We start from the raw sequence: 19,963 nt of genomic DNA, 5'->3' as shown, positions 1-19,963 counted from the left end.
AGGCAAAACGATTACAGGCATGGTTAAAAGGGTAAGTGAAAGAAACTATTTTAGCCAAAAGATCTTCATTCAAAAATTGGAAGAAGGATCCAACAGCAGTAAATAGGATAATGCATAAGCGTTGTCAAGTTAAATGTAAGACATTGATAAGACGGGCTAAGAGAGAACTTGAAAAGAAGTTGGCCATAGAGACAAAAACTCACAGTTAAAACTTTCTAAAATATATCCGAAGCAGAAAGCCTGTGAAGGAGTCAGTTGGACCGTTAGTTGATCGAGGGGTTAAAGGAGCACTTAGAGAAGATAAGGCCATCGCAAAAAGATTAAACGATTTCTTTACTTCGGTGTTTACTGAACAGGATGTTGGGGAGGTACCTATACCGGAGAAGGTTTTCATGGGTAATGATTCAGATGGACTGAACCAAATCGCAGTGAACCTAGAAGATGTGGTAGGCCTGATTGACAAACTGAAGAGTAGTAAATCACCTAGACCAGATAGTATACACCGCAGGGTTCTGAAAGAACTAAAAAAATGAAATTTCAGACCTATTAGTAAAAATTTGTAACCTATCATTAAAATCATCCATTGTACCTGAAGACTGGAGGGTGGCTAATGTAACCCCAATATTTAAAAAGGGCTCCAGGGGCAATCCGGGAAACTATAGACCAGTTAGCCTGACTTCAGTGCCAGGAAAAATAGTGTAGTGTTCTAAATATCAAAATCACAGAACATATAGAAAGACATGGTTTAATGGAACAAAGTCAACATGGCTTTACCCAAGGCAAGTCTTGCCTCACAAATCTGCTTCACTATTTTGAAAGATTTAATAAACATGTAGATAAAGGTGAATTGGTAGATGTAGTGTATTTGGATTTTCAGAAGACATTTGATAAAGTTCCTCATGAGAGGCTTCTAGGAAAAGTAAAAAGTCATGGTATAGGTGGCGATGTCCTTTTGTGGATTACAAACTGGCTAACAGACAGGAAACAGAGAGTAGGATTACATGGACAATTTTCTCAGTGGAAAGGAGTGAGCAGTGGAGTACCTCAGGGATCTGTATTGGGACCCGTACTTTTAAATATATTTATAAATGTTCTGGAAAGAAATACGAGTGAGGTAATCAAATCTGCAGATGATACAAAATTGTTCAGAGTAGTTAAATCACAAGCAGATTGTGATAAATTGCAGGAAGACCTTGTGAGATTGGAAAATTGGGCATCGGAATGGCAGATGAAATTTAATGTGGATAAGTGCAAGGTGATGCATATAGGGAAAAATAACCCATGCTATAGTTACACAATGTTACGTTCCATATTAGGAGCTACCACCCAAGAAAGATCTAGGCGTCACAGTGGATAACACATTGAAATCATCGGTTCAGTGTGCTGCGGCAGTCAAAAAAGCAAACAGAATGTTGGGAATTATTAGAAAGGGAAAATGTTATAATGCATTTGTATCGCTCCATGGTGAGACCGCACCTTGAATACTGTGCACAATTCTGGTTGCCACATGTCAAAAAAGATATAGTTGCGATGGAGAAGGTACAGAGAAGGGCGACCAAAATGATAAAGGGAATGGAACAGCTCCCCTATGAGGAAAGACTAAAGAGATTAGGACTTTTCAGCTTGGAGAAGAGATGGCTGAGGGGGGATATAATAGAGGTATTTAAAATCATGAGAGGTCTAGAATGGGTAAATGTGAATCGGTTATTTACTCTTTTGGATAATAGAAAGACTAGGGGGCATTCCATGAAGTTAGCATGGGGCACATTTAAAACTAATCGGAGAAAGTTCTTTTTATTCAACACACAATTAAGCTCTGGAATTTGTTGCCAGAGGATGTGCTTAGTGCAGTTAGTGTAGCTGTGTTTAAAAAGTACTGGATAAGTTCTTGGAGAAGTCCATTACCTGCTACTAATTAAGTTGACTTAGAAAATAGCCACTGCTATTACTAGCAACAGTAACATGGAACAGACTTAGTTTTTGGGTACTTGCCAGGTTCTTATGGCCTGGATTGGCCACTGTTGGAAACAGGATACTGGGCTTGATGGACCCTTTGTCTGACCCAGTATGGCATGTTCTTATGTTCTTAAGGTCTGACTAGAAGTGGCTGCTGATGTTAGGCCAGAAGAAGTGGCTGATGGTACTACTGAAAAGACTGGTAGGGCTGTCTGTGGAGTACAGTCACTTATATGAGAAGGAGGGGAAATCTTGAAGTAGAGGGCTGCTTGGGAGCTATCAAAAGAGATGGCACTGCTCCATTCTGATCTTTAATCTGAGTGACTGTTTCCCTGAGCTCTTCTCCAAACAGGTTATCTCCTAAGCAAGGGAGGTCTGCCAACTTCTCAGAGATTGTCACATATTTCTGCTTGTTCTCAGCCACACCATACATCGAGCCCCAACTGAGGCTGAGGAGGTATGTGAAACACAGTCAAAAGACTTATACACAGATTGAAGAAGGTGGCGGATGCCTTCATCTGCATCTAAAAGCGGTCGAGGATAATAAGTACTGCCTTCCACAGACTATAGATTTCTGGATGTAATCAAAAAGGTATTGTACCATATATAAATGTTGGATAATGATGTGAGTGGTAAGCATGGAGCTTTGAAAGACTTTCTTACCAAGGTTGTCAAGTAAGTCTATGATCCTTCTATGGAGGTGAATTTGAATGAATTCTTGGTTTTTTTATTTGGTTTTTTTCATAAAAGATTCAACTACTTCCAACTTCTGAACTCTGTATTTCCGGTTGAGCTTCCTAGTCATAGGGATGCCAGAAATAGGTGTTTCTCACATTATCATTTGTAATATATTAGGAATGATGTGGACTTGAAGAGCCGCTGGTTCTGACAAGGTGTCTAAAATTTGAACAAGACCAAGCAATTCTGAGTAGGGGGTCTTTGTCTATATGGACATGGGCATCAAATGTCATTCCCATCTTTTCTACAAACTTAGATAATTGAGGTTTTCCGGGAGCGAGGTATGGTCAGGCAGATCCGGAAGTGGATTAGAAGGTATGCCTGTAGAGTCTTAATCTGTACCTTGTGGCACAAGCTCACTTATCCAGGACTTCAGTGATGAAGAGAGTGAACCAGGAAGTTTTTCTTGTTGCCCCTGAGGTCAGTCATTTCTGAATGCCTGGATTCTGCTGCTAGAGAGTGCGATGATGAAGAACCCCAAATTGTGGGTTCTAATGATGTATTCAGGTCGATAGGTGAGATTGGGACTCTGATCTAAGGAATCACCGCAATAATGATGGAGAGTAGAGACTGGAAAGTTCCTTCCATGTCCTTGGTCAGAGAGGTAATGAAACTCCATACTAAACCTGCAATCTGGTCAAGTGACTGATATTTTCATTGACCTGGCATGAGCAGTGGAACATCCTCTTCAGAGATCAGAACAGGTTTCTATATCTGAATAGGTAGATTTGTAGGAGGTAAGTGGAATTATGAAACACACTGGATCTGGTGATTCCAAATACAGAACCTCCACAAGTAACCTGGATAGAGGGATTAGAGTTAACTTTATTCCTGATGTAGATCTAGGATGGGCTGCATACAGCCACATTGGTAGAGCAGAATGATGAACTAGGTCTTGAGCTTGGTGCATCGACACCTTCAATGGAGTTGAATGTCTTGACACTTTAGAACAGGAGTGTCCAACTCTGGTCTTCGAGAGCTATAAACAGTCTAGGTTTCACAATGAATATGCATGATATATACTTTCATACAATGGAGGCAGTGCATGAAAATCTCTCTCATCCATATTCATTGTGGACATCCTGAAAACTAGGATTGTTTGAGGCTTTCAAGAACTGAAGTTGGCTACCTCTGCTTTAGAAGAACACGTCTTTGAAAGTGTTGACAGATCTTTAGAGCAAGTTGCATTGAAAAAGTCAGTAAAATGCGAGGATATTTCGTTGATGCAAGCATCGACTGTATTAGGATTAAACTGTGTGTTCTTGTACTGTATATAGTGGGATCAAGTATCAGGTCAGATGCACCATGTGGTCGGTGCATGGAGCATTAATGAAGCGTGGGCCACACACTTTAAGGCTTCAGTGTATCATGCACTGAGTGCACCATGTGCATCGGTGTGACGTGTGTCGAAGGCTTCAGTACACTGTGTATTGAGTGCACTAGCGGGATGTGCATCAGATATCCTGGACAAGCTTACCAGAGTGCTTAGATGCATCTTCTACTGATGGCACCAATGCTGATAGCGCTGATGGTGCCAGTATCGATGCACTGCGTTTTGAGTGCTTCTGCTTCTTTGAAGCAGGCTCCAATGGCGCCAACAAGTTTTGCCTTTTCTTCTTTGATGTAGAGCAGCTTACATTGTTCAGCCTCATGGCTTTGGCCTGAGCCAACAGGGGAGTCTTAGAGGAGCTCCTGCTCAATTCTTTCTCTGGCGAGGCAGATAATGCTACAGTAGAGGAGGACCGGAAGGCTCATCTACATACTGCTCCCAGAATCCCCCGGGAGAGGAGTCCAGAGGTCACCGCAAGCGATCCAGGGATTGACTTCCACGCCCCAGCTTCCAGAGGCCCTGCACGGTTTGCAGTAGAGGAGGACCGGAAGGCTCATCTGCATACTGCTCCCAACATCCCCCGGGAGAGGAGTCCAGAGGTCACCGCAAGCGATCCAGGGATTGACTTCCACGCCCCAGCTTCCAGAGGCCCCGCACAGTTTGCAGTAGAGGAGGACCGGAAGCGCGCGAGTCTCAAATCCTTCCTTTGACTGAGTGAAGATTAATTTAACCGTGGTTTAAGAGGATTGGTAAGTATAGTTTTCAGAAATTTTTGGGCTTATAAAAGTTTGGTGAAAGGTGAAATTAAGGGATATATTCTTTAGAGTTTGTGTGTGTCTGAAGTAATAAGCAAGCCAGAGATAGTTAATTCTAGTGTCTGTCTTTCCAACCCACTCAACCCCTGATTTTTAGGCACAAGACACTTTCTTATTAAAAATCAATCAGGGTCTTATCTAAAACATAATATTGTACCAGCCCTTATTGAAAGCTTAATCATCCCCCTGTAGGACACTAGCTGATTAATTCCTAAATTCACCTGTAAATTTAAAGAACTCTCATTCCAACTCCCTTAGTATCCTAAACTTAACTAGGAACTCAATACTAAGATGAAGGCAGCAGTCCAGCAGCAAGAGGGGGGCTTTCCAGTCTTTTGCGTTGAGTGTCACATGTATGATTTTTTACCCGCCGGTGAGAGATTGTATGTATGCACTCAGTGCAAAGAGCTCCTGGCTCTCAGGGAACAAGTCCGATCTCTGGAGGCTAGAGTAGCAGACTTGGAGGAGCTGAGGGAGACAAAGAGGTACATTGACGAGACCTTCAGGGACATAGTAGCCAAGTCCCAAATCCATTTTGGCAGCTCCAGTGCTGCCTTGGATCAGAAAGGTCTCCCAGTAGGAGAACATCACCCTGGTGTAGCAGGAAGTGATCCTGTAGCAAGGACCTGCTCTCCAGGTGATGTATTGTCCTCTCGCACTGAGGACACATCTCCCAGGGCTACTGCCCAGGAGGGAAGGGTTAGGCCGGCCATCATAGTTGGTGATTCGATTATTAGAAATGTAGATAGCAGCGTGGCTGGTGGACGTGAGGACCGCCTGGTAACTTGCCTGCCTGGTGCGAAGGTGGCAGACCTCACGCGTCACCTAGATAGGATTATAGACAGTGTTGGGGAGGAGCCGGCTGTCGTGGTACATGTGGGCACCAACGACATAGGAAAATGTGGGAGAGAGGTTCTGGAAGCCAAATTTAGGATTTTAGGTAGGAAGCTGAAATCCAGAACCTCCAGGGTGGCATTCTCTGAAATGCTTCCTGTTCCACGTGCAGGTCCCCAGAGGCAGGCAGAGCTCCAGAGTTTCAATGCGTGGATGAGACAATGGTGCAGGGAAGAGGGATTCAGCTTTGTAAGGAACTAGGAAACTTTTGGGGAAAGGGGAGACTTTTCTGAAAGGATGGGCTCCACCTTAACCAGAGTGGAACCAAGCTGCTGGCACTAACTTTCAAAAAGGAGATAGTGCAGCTTTTAGACTAGAACAAGGGGGCAGACTCCAAGATGGCCGCCGCACCGTGAGCACGGAAGCGACTGAGCTCCGCGTCTTTCCTAAAAGTTATTACAAGTTTTTTCTCTAACCTTTTTCCAACATACTGATGCCACACACAAAACGAAAAGCAAGGATCCGAGAGGTTCTTGCTTCGACGCCAGAGAGTACCTTTCGTCAGACGCGAATCGAGGAAGCTTTTCAAGCAGTGCAGTCTGTGCCGGAGAGCGGGGTAGCTGGTGAAAATGGCGGAGAGCGGCCGCCATACACCCTGGCCGAAGAAATATTTCTTAGCCCCGGTGAGCCGACAACTCCCTTGATGCCCTGTAGACCCCTGAATGAAGGGGGGGTGGAACAGCAGTTACACGAGACGTTGACTCTGCCAACTGTAAGATCAGAAGACTCCCAGAGAAGAGGTATGGATTCCAGACCTGCTTCGGTGAGTTCTGTTAATTCAGACTCCAGGGAGGGAGAGGCAGAATCTAGCCTCGTAGAGCCGAGCGTTAAGGGCCCTCTAGAGTCTAGACAAAGGAGGAGAGGGGAAAGGCATACAAGTAATGTTGAATTACCCCTTAAAAGTGCCTGAAAAAATAACAATTGAAGAAATTTGGAAGGCCCTGACCACAATAAATATGGCAATAATTGATTTAACAAATGCTGTCAAAGAAAATATGGGAAAGACTAATTCTTTGGAATAAAAAATGCTTGCTGTTGAAAAATCGCTGGTAGAAAATGAAAAAGAAATAAAGCAGATTAAAGAAATACAGACTAATCTTATAAAATCAGAATCTATGGTTGAAAGAAAGATGGATTTCCTGGAAAATTTGGCAAGAAAAAATAATCTTAGAATGTTAAACTTCCCGAAAACAAGATGGATGCCATTAAAAGATTTGATAAAGAGTTACTTTATTAATATTCTGGCTTTCTCAGAAAAAACGGTGCCTGTTATTTCCAAATTGTATTATCTACCAGGAAGACAGGAAAAAGAAAAGGAGAAAAAGCAACAACAGGATGAATCAATAGGAGATATTACCCCAGAAGATAACTTAACAGAATTTTTGGAGAAGTCTTTTGAAGCAAAAATTGAAGAAAGAGCAACAGTTTTTATTTCCTTTCTCCAAACATCAGAAAGAGATGAAGTTCTTAAGAGATCTTTCAAAAAGCAATCAGAACTTTTCTATGGTTTTCAAATACGAGTCTTCCCAGACATAACGAAGAAAACTCAAGAGAAAAGAAAGGATTTCCTGAAAATGAGAAATGAGATTGTGACCAGGGGAGCCAAATTTCATCTTAGGTACCCTTGCCGCTGTGTCTTGATTTACCAAGATAACAAATACATTTTCACAGAGATAGAACAACTGCGAGTATACCTGGACTCTCACTCTATATAGTTCTAGAAGTGTAGGCTTAATCTAAATGATAACTGCACTTTCACGATGTGTCTGCACTATTACTTTTGAATAATTTTCATACCTATTATTCCGTTCTGAAATGGGTCTCCATTTTTTCTTATAATGAATGGTATATGTTATACTGATATAATTCTTTGTATTATGATGGGAATTTTTTCTTTTCAGTTTTGTATAACAAACCATGTTTTTTCCTGCATATAGTTCAATGTAATTTGAATAATTTGAAAATTTAATAAATAAAAAAAAAAAAAAAAAAAAAAAGACTAGAACAAGGGGGAAAGCAGACAGTCACTCAGCAGTGCATGGTTCGGAGAAATGTATCCTTGAAGGATACTAATGAAACAGGAGAGTTAGGGCATCCCAACAGAGAGGTTCCATTAAAAGCAAACATAGTTCATATGCCTATATGTAAAAAATCACCAAAGCTAATGATTTCCGAATTATCCCAAACAACTGAAAAGCAGGTTGTTAAAACAAGCAAAAACCACACTTTGAAATGTTTGTATGCCAATGCCAGAAGTCTAAGAAGTAAGATGGGAGAATTAGAATGTTTAGCAGTAAATGATGAGATTGACATAATTGGCATCACAGAGACTTGGTGGAAGGAGGATAACCAATGGGACACTGCTATATCAGGGTACAAATTATATCGCAATGATAGGGAGGATCAACTTGGTGGGGGTGTGGCACTTTATGTCCGGGAGGGTATAGAGTCCAACAGGATAAAGATCATACAAGAGAGTAAATGCTCAGTAGAATCTATATGGGTAGAAATCCCATGTGTGTTGGGTAAGAGTATAGTGATAGGAGTATACTAGCGTCCACCTGGACAAAATGGTCAGACAGATGATGAAATGCTAAGAGAAATCAGGGAAACAAACCAATTTGGCAATGCAATAATAATGGGAGATTTCAATTATCCCAATATTGACTGGGTAAATGTAACATCAGGACTTGCTAGAGACATAAAGTTCCTGGATGTAATAAATGATTGTTTCATGGAGTAATTGGTTCAGGAACCAACAAGAGAGGGAGCTATTTTAGATGTAATTCTTAATGGAACGCAAGATTTGGTGAGAGAAGTAACGGTGGTGGGGCCACTTGGCAACAGTGATCATAACATGATCAAATTTAAACTAATAACTGGAAGGGGGACAATAAGTAAATCTGCAGCTCTAACACAATTTTAAAAAGGGAAACTTTGATAAAATGAGGAAAATAGTTAGAAAAAAACTGAAAGGTGCAGCTGCAAAGGTTAAAAGTGTTCAACAGGCTTGGACATTGTTTAAAAATATAATCCTAGAGGCGCAGTCCATATGTATTCCACGCATTAAGAAAGGTAGAAGGAAGGCAAAACGATTACAGTCATGGTTAAAAGGTGAGGTGAAAGAGGCTATTTTAGCCAAAAAAACATCCTTCAAAAATTGGAAGAAGGATCCATCTGAAGAAAATAGGATAAAACATTAGCATTGTCAAGGTAAGTGTAAAACATTGATAAGACAGGCAAAGAGAGAATTTGAAATGAAGTTGGCCATAGAGGCAAAAACTCATAATAAAAACTTTTTAAAATATATCCAAAGCAAGAAACCTGTGAGGGAGTTGGTTGGACCATTAGATGACAGAGGGGTTACAGGGGCTCTTAGGGAAGATAAAGCCATTGCAGAAAGACTAAATGAATTCTTTGCCTCCATGTTTACTAATGAGGATGTTGGGGAGATACCAGTTCTGGAGATGGTTTTCAGAGGTGATGAGTCAGATGAACTGAAAGAAATCACTGTGAACCTGGAAGATGTAGTAAGCTAGATTGATAAACTAAAGAGTAGCAAATCACCTGGACCGGATGGGTATGCATCCTAGGGTTCTGAAGGAACTAAAAAATGAAATTTCTCATCTGTTAGTTAAAATTTGTAACCTATCATTAAAATCATCCATTGTACCTGAAGACTGGAGGATGGCCAATGTAACCCCAATATTTAAAAAAGGTTCCAGGGGCGATCCAGGTAACTATAGACCAGTGAGCCTGACTTCAGTGCCGGGAAACATAGTGGAAACTATTCTCAAGATCAAAACCGTAGAGCATATAGAAAAACATGGTTTAATGGGACACAGTCAACATGGATTTACCCAAGGGAAGTCTTGCCTAACAAATCTGCTTCATTTTTTTGAAGGTGTTAATAAACATGTGGATAAAGGTGAACCGGTAGATGTAGTGTATTTGGATTTTCAGAAGGCGTTTGACAAAGTCCCTCATGAGAGGCTTCTACGAAAACTAAAAAGTCATGGGATAGGAGGCGATGTCCTTTCGTGGATTACAAACTGTCCAAAAGACAGGAAACAGAGAGTGGGATTAAATGGTCAATTTTCTCAGTGGAAAAGGGTAAACAGTGGAGTGCCTCAGGGATCTGTACTAGGACCGGTGCTTTTCAATATATATATAAATGATCTGGAAATGAATACGATGAGTGAGGTTATCAAATTTGCGGATGATACAAAATTATTCAGAGTAGTTAAATCACAAGCAGACTGTGATATATTACAGGAGGACCTTGCAAGACTGGAAGATTGGGCATCCAAATGGCAGATGAAATTTAATGTGGACAAGTGCAAGGTGTTGCAATATAGGGAAAAATAACTCTTGCTGTAGTTACACAATGTTAGGTTCCATCTTAGGAGCTACCACCCAGGAAAAAGATCTAGGCATCATAGTGGATAATACTTTAAAAATGTCAGCTCAGTGTGCTGCAGCAGTCAAAAAAGCAAATAGAATATTAGGAATTATTAGGAAGGGAATGGTTAATAGAACGGAAAATGTCATAATGCCTCTGTATTGCTCCATGGTGAGACCGCACCTTGAATACTGTGTACAATTCTGGTCGCCGCATCTCAAAAAAGATATAGTTGTGATGGAGAAGGTACAGAGAAGGGCAACCAAAATGATAAAGGGGATGGAACAGCTCTCCTATGAGGAAAGGCTGAAGAGGTTAGGGCTGTTCAGCTTGGAGAAGAGTTGGCTGAGGGGGGATATGATAGAGGTCTTTAAGATCATGAGAGGTCTTGAACGAGTAGATGTGACTCTGTTATTTACACTTTCGAATAATAGAAGGACTAGGGGGCATTCCATGAAGTTAGCAAGTAGCACATTTAAGACTAATCGGGGAAAATTCTTTTTCACTCAATGCACAATAAAGCTCTGGAATTTGTTGCCAGAGGATGTGGTTAGTGCAGTTAGTGTAGCTGGGTTCAAAAAAGGTTTGGATAAGTTCTTGGAGGAGAAGTCCATTAATGGCTATTAATCAATTATACTTAGGGGCGGATTTTGAAAGGCCCGCGCACGCCGGCGGCCTATTTTGCATAGGCCGCCGGCACGCATAAGTCCCGGGGCTTTCGAAAAGGGGAGGGAGGGGGCATGTCCGGGGAAGTTCCCGAAACAACGCGGCGTTTCGGGGGCGGGCCCAGGGGTTTTGGGGGCGGGCCCAGGGGCGTGGCGCCGGCCCAGGGGCGTGGTCGAGGCCTCCAGACCAGCCCCCGGGACCAGAGGACGGAGCGGGGCTGCCGGCCAGCAGGTGTAACTTTGCTGACAAAGGTAGGGGGGGGTTTAGATAGGGCTGGGGGGGGTGGGTTAGGTAGGGGAAGGGAGGGGAAGGTGGGGGGAGGGCGAAGAAAAGTTCCCTCCGAGGCCGCTCCGAAATCGGAGCGGCCTCGGAGGGAACAGGCAGGCCGCGCTGGGCTCGGCGCGCGCAGGTTGCACAAATGTGCACCCCCTTGCTTGCGCCGACCCCGGATTTTATAAGATACGTGCGGCTGCGCGCGTATCTTATAAAATCCAGCGTACTTTTGTTCGCGCCTGCTGCACAAACAAAAGTACGCGCTCGCGCAAGTATTTAAAATCTGCCCCTTAGGGAATAGCCACTGCTATTAATTGCATCAGTAGCATGGGTTCTTCTTAGTGTTTGGGTAATTGCCAGGTTCTTGTGGCCTGGTTTTGGCCTCTGTTGGAAACAGGATGCTGGACTTGATGGACCCTTGGTCTGACCCAGCATGGCAATTTCTTATGTTCTTACTGTGGGAAGAGGCCTGCTGCAATTCTGAAGAGATTTATCAGCTCCTCAGTGTGAATTGCCCTGGAACATTAGACCCACAGGACATCTATCCACAGGTCTTACAATTTTTCTGTTCATGCTCCAGCCCAAGACATTGATAGAAGAGCTCATGGCCATCAGTGAGGGATATTACCTTGCCAGAGATGCAATTTTTTAATCCATTCACCGTCCCCTTCTTCTGGCCCGACATGTTGAGGAAGCAGGACCCTAAGAAACATTTTTTTTTAAATGTAGCACTGAATAGTGCAGTTGTGGGTCCTGCAGAAGCAGCGAGGCAACTACTAATTGAAAAACTGAAGAATAAAATCAAATTTAAGAAGTTTTAAGAACCTGAAATAAAATTTGAAAGGAGAGACTAAGTACTCATCCATGCTTGTGCTTGGATGAAAAATGACTGAGGCAGCTCAGGAAAACTCGAAGCTCTACTAGCTTGGAGAGACTAATCTGTTTCGTGCCACCAGATAACATCACCCATATATGAAGACTAATTCAATCTGCTTATCAATGCAAAATAGGCCAGAACCAGGAATCTAGTCTGGGCTACCTTAAAACCCAGCCAGATTTGGAATTCAGCTTCCTTCCAGGAAGGCCCAAGGAGGGGAGGAAGAAACACCAGACAGTACGCAAAGACTTTGTGGGCTTAATATTCAGTAAGCTGGTGGGTAGATAAGTTATCTGGCTACAAGGATAAATGTCCTACTGTCCTTGTGTGGCTGGATAACCTGCCACTTACCAAATATCTTCAAAACATATCCGGCTAAGTGGCACTCCTATGGTAAAAAATAAAAATAAAAACATTTAACCGCATCTTGGCATGATTCCCACATCCCCAACTATAAATCTTGAAAACCTCTGCTGGCTGGGACCCCCCAAACCCTTCCAAAAGGGTACTAAAGTTAATTTTGCCATCAGCCCTCCACTCATTCCTTCTCCCTCCTTGGTAAAAAGAGTAAAAAAAAAAAAATGGGCTTTTTGCTCTCTATTCCCTCACATGACCCATCCCCTCCTCTCCCCAAGCCCTCCCACCCACCCAGTACCTGAACTGTGCCCGTCTGCAGGCCCATTCCTTTCCTAAGATGTCAGCCTAACTGTCCAGCCCAGCCACTGGACAGTTTCACCGACAGTTTATGCTTTCAGTATGGCAGCCTACAGCAACACTAGAAGCATCAGGGATCACATCATACTGCAAACCTGGGCCTGCAATTTTTTTTTTTTTTTACCATAGAAGTGCTACTTAAATAGATATCTTCAAAAGATATCTGGTTAAGTGGCAGGTTATCTGGAGACACAGGGCTGGATAACTTTAGACCTGCTCTGAGGCAGGTCTAAAGTTATCAGGCTAACTTAACAGGAAACAGTTAAAAATCAGCTAAGTTAGCCAGATAACTTAAATCCTCCAGCTAAATTTTAGATGGGTAATAAGTTATCAGACTAAACTTTAACTTGATATATGAAGGAAATATTGAAAAGCTGGCATTTAGCTCAATAACTTATAAGTTATCCAGCTAAATGCCTTTGAAGATCAGCCCCGGTATGTCTGAATACACTATCTTTTGAGACACAAACTGCTTAGGTAAGCAGGCTGCTATTACTTTTTTCTTTACGTAATTAATAAAAGCATTCTTTTGTGAGAAAGGATGGAGTCCAGACTGATTCTTCTGTTCTCCAGCACTCTCCCTGAAGCCAAGGACTGTCCCATGCTATTACATATGTTTTGCAGCAGTGAGATTTGCTGGTCTAAGCCCCACCATAGACCAGGGACCCACGCTATAACTTTTGGCTTCTGGGCCTGGTTGCAGAGACATCCCCAAGAGTTGAATGCTAATCAGCCTAGTCCTGCCCAGATAGAGAGAATTTTAAGCTGGGCAGGCTAGGATTTATTTTTTTTTTAAAGAAGAGTTTTTTTTCTTCCTGTCATTGTGCAAGAACTGTAGGCCTCAGGGAACAGAGAGGTACCTGCTACTCTTGAGCACTTGCTAAGTCAGCATGGAGTGCTTACTCCAGGCACTCAAACAGGGACAGCTGCAGACTGTTGTACAGGGCCAGTGGGTCCAGCAATAAATGCTACAAGAGCAACTTAACCAGTAACAACTAGTGCCCCAGCTCTATCCCCCAAAAGTGCTTCAGTTAGTTCACAGCCACCACCCTAAGAGGCCAGTCAGCGGAAGAGAAGACTTGGGAGAAAATCCTGTCCCAGCTTGTATAGACAAGTTCAGTCCTGTCCTACATGCCAGCTAACCAAATCAGTCAGGGTTTGAACAGTTTCCCTGGTTCCATTGCCCATCACCGAGATCCCCTTTGAGAGAACTGCTATGGATTTGATGGGACCATTGGAGAGGTCCACCCGCAGAAATATATATATATATATATATATCTCTTAGAACATAAGATTAGCCATACTGGGTCAGATTGATGGTAAATCAAGCTCAATATCCTGTTTCCAACAGAGGCCAATCCAGGGCACAAGTATCTGGCAAGATCCCAAACAGTAAAAGATCCCATGCCTCTAAAGCTCGGTGATAAATAGTGGCTTTTCCCAAGACTACTTTGTTAATAACAGTTTATAGATTTCTCCAGGAACTCGTCCAAATCTTTTTTAAACCTAGCTATGCTGCCATCCTTGGCAATGAATTCCAGAGCTTAATTGTGCATTTTGTAAAAAAGAATATTTCAATGTGCTACTTGCAAAATTCATGGCGTGACCCCCTAGTGTTTGATTTTTTTTGAAAGAGTAAATATCTGATTCACGTTTATCCATTCTATTCCACTCATCATTTTATAGACCTCTATCATATTCTCCACTCAGTTGTCTTTTCCAAACTGAACAGCCCTAACCTTTTTAGCCTTTCTTCATAGGGGAGCCATTCCATCCCCTTTATCATTTTGGTCGCCCTTCCTTATACCTTTTGAGATGCATCAACTGAACTGCAATCTCACCATAGAGTGATACAGAGGTATTATGACATTCTCCGTTTTATTTTCCATTCCTTTCCTAATAATTCCTAATATTCTGTTTGCTTTTTTGACCACTATGATGCCCAGATCTTTTTTCTGGGTGGTAATATGGACCCTAATATTGTGTAACTACAGTGGTGGGTTACTTTTCCCTTTGTGCATCACTTTTCACTTGTCCACATTAAATTTCATCTGCCATTTGGATGGCCAGTCTTCCAGTCTCGCAAGGTCCTTGTGACAGAGTGTATAGTAGAAATCCCCAAAATACCTTAAAGGACCAGCTCCAGTATCTGGCCCAGTCCACCTTAAGCAACACAGGAAAGGAATTCTGTTCCCAGGTTGTTTCCATTAGCAGGGTGATAAGAAACTTGGCTCAGCAGGAACAAAGAGGCCCCAGAATGAGGAGAAGGCAGCTCCTACTACAATGCTGACCTATTGCTATAACTTTTGAAATTAGAACTGCTGAGGTACGCAGACCGTTTCTATTATTGTTTTGCTGCATTGTAAATAAAGCCGAGTCTATGGAGAAAAGGCCAGAGTCCAGGCTAATCTTTCCTACAGCAAGCCAAGACTACTTGCACATTACTTTAGTCCTCCAACAATTTATCATAATCTCCTTGTGACAACTCTGAACAGTTTTGTGTTATCTGTAAATATGATCACTTTTGAATATATTAAAAAGCACCAGTCCTAGTACAGACCTCTGAGGTACTCCACTGTTTACTTTTCTCCACTGAGAAAACTGACCATTTAGTCCTACTTTGGTTTTCCTATCTTTTAACCAGTTTGCAATCTACAATTGCCTCCTATCCCATGGCATTTTAATTTTCTCAGGAGTCTTTCATGAAGGACTTTGTCAAACACCTTCTGAAATCCAAATATACAATATCCACCAGCTCACCTTTATCTACATGTTTATTAACACCTTCACAAAAATATAGCAGATTGATAAGGTAAGACTTCCTTTGTGTAAATTCATGCTGGCTGTGTCCCATTAAATCATGCTTTTCTATATGTTCTGTGGTCTTTCCTCTTTAGAATAGTTTCCACAATTTTTCTGGGCGCTGAAATCAAACTCACTGGATCACCCCTGGAGCCTTTTTTAAAGATTGGGGTTATGTCGGCAATCCTCCAATCTTTAGGAACAATGGACGATTTTAATGATAACTTACAAATTACTAGAAATAGATCTGCAATTTCATTTTTTAGTTCTTTCACACTTCTTGAGTGTAAAGTATACAAATCTGGTTTGGGCGATTTGCCACTCTTTAGTTTGTCAATCTGCCTTTTTTATATCTTCCAGATTCACCATAAATTGTTTTAGTTCTTGAGAATTATCTACACTGAATACTATTTCTGGCATGGGTAGCTCCCCAACATCCTCTTCAGTAAACACTGAAGCACAGAATTAATTTACTCTTTCCACAATGGCCTTATCTTCCCTAAATGCTCCTTAACCCCTTGATCGTCTAACGGTCCAACTAATTCCTTCACAGGCTTCTTGCTTCAGATATATTTTAAAAAGTTTTTATTAAGAGTTTTTGCCTCAATGGCCAGCTTCTTTTCAAATTCTCTCTTAGCCTGCCTTATCAATGTTTTACATCTAACTTGCCAATGCTTATGCTTTTTTCTATTTTCTTCAAATGGATCCTTTTTCCAATTTTTGAAAGATCTTCTGGCTAAAGTAGCCTCTTTCACCTTGTCTTTTAACCATGTAGGCAGTCTTTGGCCTTTCTTCCACCTTTTTTAATGCATGGAATACATCTGGTCTGGGCTTCCATAATAGTATTTTAAACAACATCCATGCCCGATATAAATGCTCAACTTTTGTAGCTGCACCTTTCAGTTTTTTTCTAATTTGATCAAAATCTCCCCTTTGAAAGCTTAATGCAACAGCTGTAGATTTACTTAATATCCTCTCCCTCTGATCATTAATTCAAATTTGATTTACTATGATCACTGTTACTTCTCCCACCAAATCCTGATTTCCATTACGAATTAGGTCTAAAATGGCTCCCTCTCTCATTGGTTCCTGGACCAACTGCACTGTGAATCATTTATTTCATCTAACAATTTTACTTCCCTAGCATGTCCTGATATGACATTCTAGGGAAGTAAAATTATCCAATCAATAGAGGGGTAATTGAAATCTCCCATTATTACTCCCCCATTTCCCTGTTTTTTGTAATTTCCATTCTATAGTTTCGCTGTAAACCGATATGATGTCCCTACTAATATCGGTATAGAAGACTCTTCTAAATAAATAAATAAATAAATAAATAAATAAATGACTGCTGCCTATTTTGTTAGCGTCCCTAATTTCTGTTAGCATTTCATTGTTCTTCTGTTCATTTTGGCCAGGAGAACAGTAGTATAGCCCCACCGCTGTACTCTTCCCCTTCACTACCCATAAAGATTCTACTTTAAACCTAACCAGCAGCTTTTGAATATGTCTGGTTAAGGTCTAACATTATTCAGCCTTAAGTGACCCGATAACCTACCACTTAACCAAATATCTTCAAAAGATATTCTGCAGGATCTTTATCCTGTTGGACTCTATGCTATCCCTAACATAAAGCATCACCCCACCAAGTTAATCCACCCTATCACAGTGATATAATTTATACCCCAATATAGTACTGTTCCATTGGTTATCCTCTTTACACAAGGTCTCTAAGATGCCAGTTATTCTGGACTATATTACCCATTATTCAGAGTTTGTACCCCTACGAAATATGAAGACCCATATTGAGGTATATATTGCCTTGATTGAGGTATTCTCAAAGATCGGATTGCCTAAGTAGGTATTGTCCAGAATAATGCAGCAAGTTTATGCCTTACAGGGAGTGAAAACTCTCCAGACTTTGGTCTGCCACCCACAACCTGACAAGCTCTTGCAATGCTTTAACAAGGAAATGCTGAGAAAGTTCATCACAGAAGACAAAAAAAGCTAGGACCTGTTGCTACCCTACATATTTTTTGCGACCCAAGAAATTCCCCTAGGCTCAACTAGCTTCTCTCTGTGTGAATTACTGCATGAAGATGACCTAGATGTGGTCCAGAAAATCTAGGACGAGAAACCATGCTCAGGACAGAACCTAGTCGAGTAAGTGATCCGGATGCAGGAGAGATTGAAGAAGGCAGGAGCAGATGCCCATCTATATTTAGAGAAGGCCAAATTTATCCAAGCTTGGTAGGATAATCGGTCTTCTGTCCAGCAGGTCTTCCAGACAAGAGACTGCATCTTAGCATTGCTATTATCTTCCTAGAGCAAATTGTTAGTCTGCTGGCAGGACTCTTATAAGGTCAAAGTGGTCGGTTTATTAGATTGCAAGGTAGCTCAGCCAGACAAACAGAAGACTGTCCAGATCTTCCATGTATAACTTTTAAAGAAGTGGGTCCCATCAACCTACAGCCTTGTTCAGGAAGAAGACTTAAGCCCAGAAATTACAATGGCCCAGGGCCACTACGAGTTCCTTCTGGAAATGAGCTCTTCCCCTCACAGAAGATGGATATAGACCAACTGGTGAACCAAAATAAAGATATCTTTTCCAGTATGCTGGGATGGACTCAAATAGCTTGTTATGACATTATTACACACCCAAGGACGATGGTCTGATAGCAGCTATACTGGATCCCTGAAGTCAAGCATTGTGCTGTGGAGGATAGGATGAAGGAGATACTCCAGCTCAGTGTGACTGAAGAATCCAGCAGTGATTGGTCCTCTCCTATCATGCTAGTTCCTAAACCCAATTGCAGCCTCTGCTTCTGTAGTGGAAGCATATCAGATACTCCAACTGGACAGACTTATTGAAAAGCTGGGGCCGTCCTGCTTATATCCATGTTGGAGCTGACAAAAAGATATTGGCAGGTACCCTTCATTACTGCAAAAAAGGAGAAGATTACCTTCTATGTTTCCAGAAGACTGTTCCAATTTACCATCTTCCCATTTGGATTGCATGGAGTACCTGCCACATTCCAGCACTTTGCTGACCACCTCCTGCACCCTCAAACAGCTATGCTGCTGCATACCTGGACATCATCATAATCTGTAGTGGGGACTGGAGAACTCATTTAAATCAACTACAGGCAGAGCTCACAAGCCTGCATAAGGTTGGACTCAAGAAATGTATACACTGGGCATTATTTGGGCTACTCTCTAGGAAAGAGGAAGCCTTGGAAAATAGAAGCCTCATCTGTTACTAATGGAGGTTTATTCCAAACTTCGTGGAAAATGCTATACTTCTTACTTATCTTTTATAAAACAAGGCCCTGGAGAAGGTCAGTTGGTCCAAGGAAGCAGAAGAGGCCTTCCATGGATTGAAGAAGATACTCTGTTTAGAATTATCTTCAATAGGCTCTTCACTGTCTAGACAGATGCTTTGGAGGTGGACTTGAGAGCAATTTTAGCCCAAGAAAAAGAAGGCCAGGAACATCTGATGGCCTTAATTAGTAGAAAGGTACAGCCCAGGGAGAAATGCTGCTCAACACATGAGAAGCTGCTCTGCAAATTCACACCAATCTCTGATGTGCATCAGAGAATTAAGGAGACAAACATCAGGATGACGCACTGGTTTTTAGCCCTCCAGCCCTTCACTTTCAGCATATAACACAGGGCCAGGAAAGACATTGGGAATGCAGATTTTCTTTCCTCGGACATATCCCTTGTGCAGGCAGGTGCTCAAACCAAGAAGGTTGAGCTGAGAAGGGGAAGGAGGGAAGGTTTTGGTATATAAAGGGGTGTATGCTCTAAAACACCCCCAAAACTTTAAAAGGTGAGGACTAGGCATTTAGTCTGGTCCAACTTAAAACCCAGCTCTCTTGTGGGGGAGAATAAATACTCTGGCCCAAGAGGGGAGGAGGAAGCACCAGACAGTATGCAAAGATTTTGTTTCTCTGAATATCCTAACTTTTGAGACAAAAACTGCTGAGGTAAGTAGGCTGCTACTACCTTTTGCTTTCTGTAAATAATAAAAATATCCTTTTGTGAGAAAGGTTGGAGTCCAGACTGATTCTTCTGTCCTCCAGTATCCTCTCTCTGATGCCAAAGGCTGCCTCATGCTATTGGATCTACATTAATTGCTCCTTTTCCCTTTCTGAAGCTTAAAGAAGCAACCAAAACTAGGATAAGCTAACATGCAACCATGCACACCATAATGTCATTCATTCTTCAAACAAGCAGATAATCATGAAAAATTAATTTCCTGTATAATTTGTTTCCTGCTGGTATCAGAAAGGAGCTATGGGATCCACAGTTCCATGATATTGTCTGCAGGGGATTTAGAGTATCCTTCCTCCCTGCAGAGGAAGCAAACTTTCAGCTGCATGCCATGCCCTGAAAATTACAGTATTCTGTTAAAATAAAATATTTGCTGCTCTGGAGGATGTCTAGCATCATAAGCAGCATTTCAATTATTCCAAAGTAACGTCTGAAAGTCG

At 41.8% G+C, this 19,963-nt stretch overlaps 1 protein-coding gene across 5 annotated transcripts in view; it reads right to left on the bottom strand.

Moving 5' to 3' along the window:
* ATXN7 (ataxin 7) overlaps positions 1 to 19,963 on the bottom strand; it is a 288,809-nt gene that overhangs the window by 7,525 nt on the left and 261,321 nt on the right. The gene's annotated exons all lie outside the window — the stretch shown is intronic.

The sequence above is a fragment of the Rhinatrema bivittatum genome, chromosome 4 (genome assembly GCF_901001135.1).
Source record: "Rhinatrema bivittatum chromosome 4, aRhiBiv1.1, whole genome shotgun sequence".
Lineage (NCBI taxonomy): Eukaryota > Metazoa > Chordata > Amphibia > Gymnophiona > Rhinatrematidae > Rhinatrema > Rhinatrema bivittatum.
This window is presented reverse-complemented; position numbering and strand designations above follow the sequence as displayed.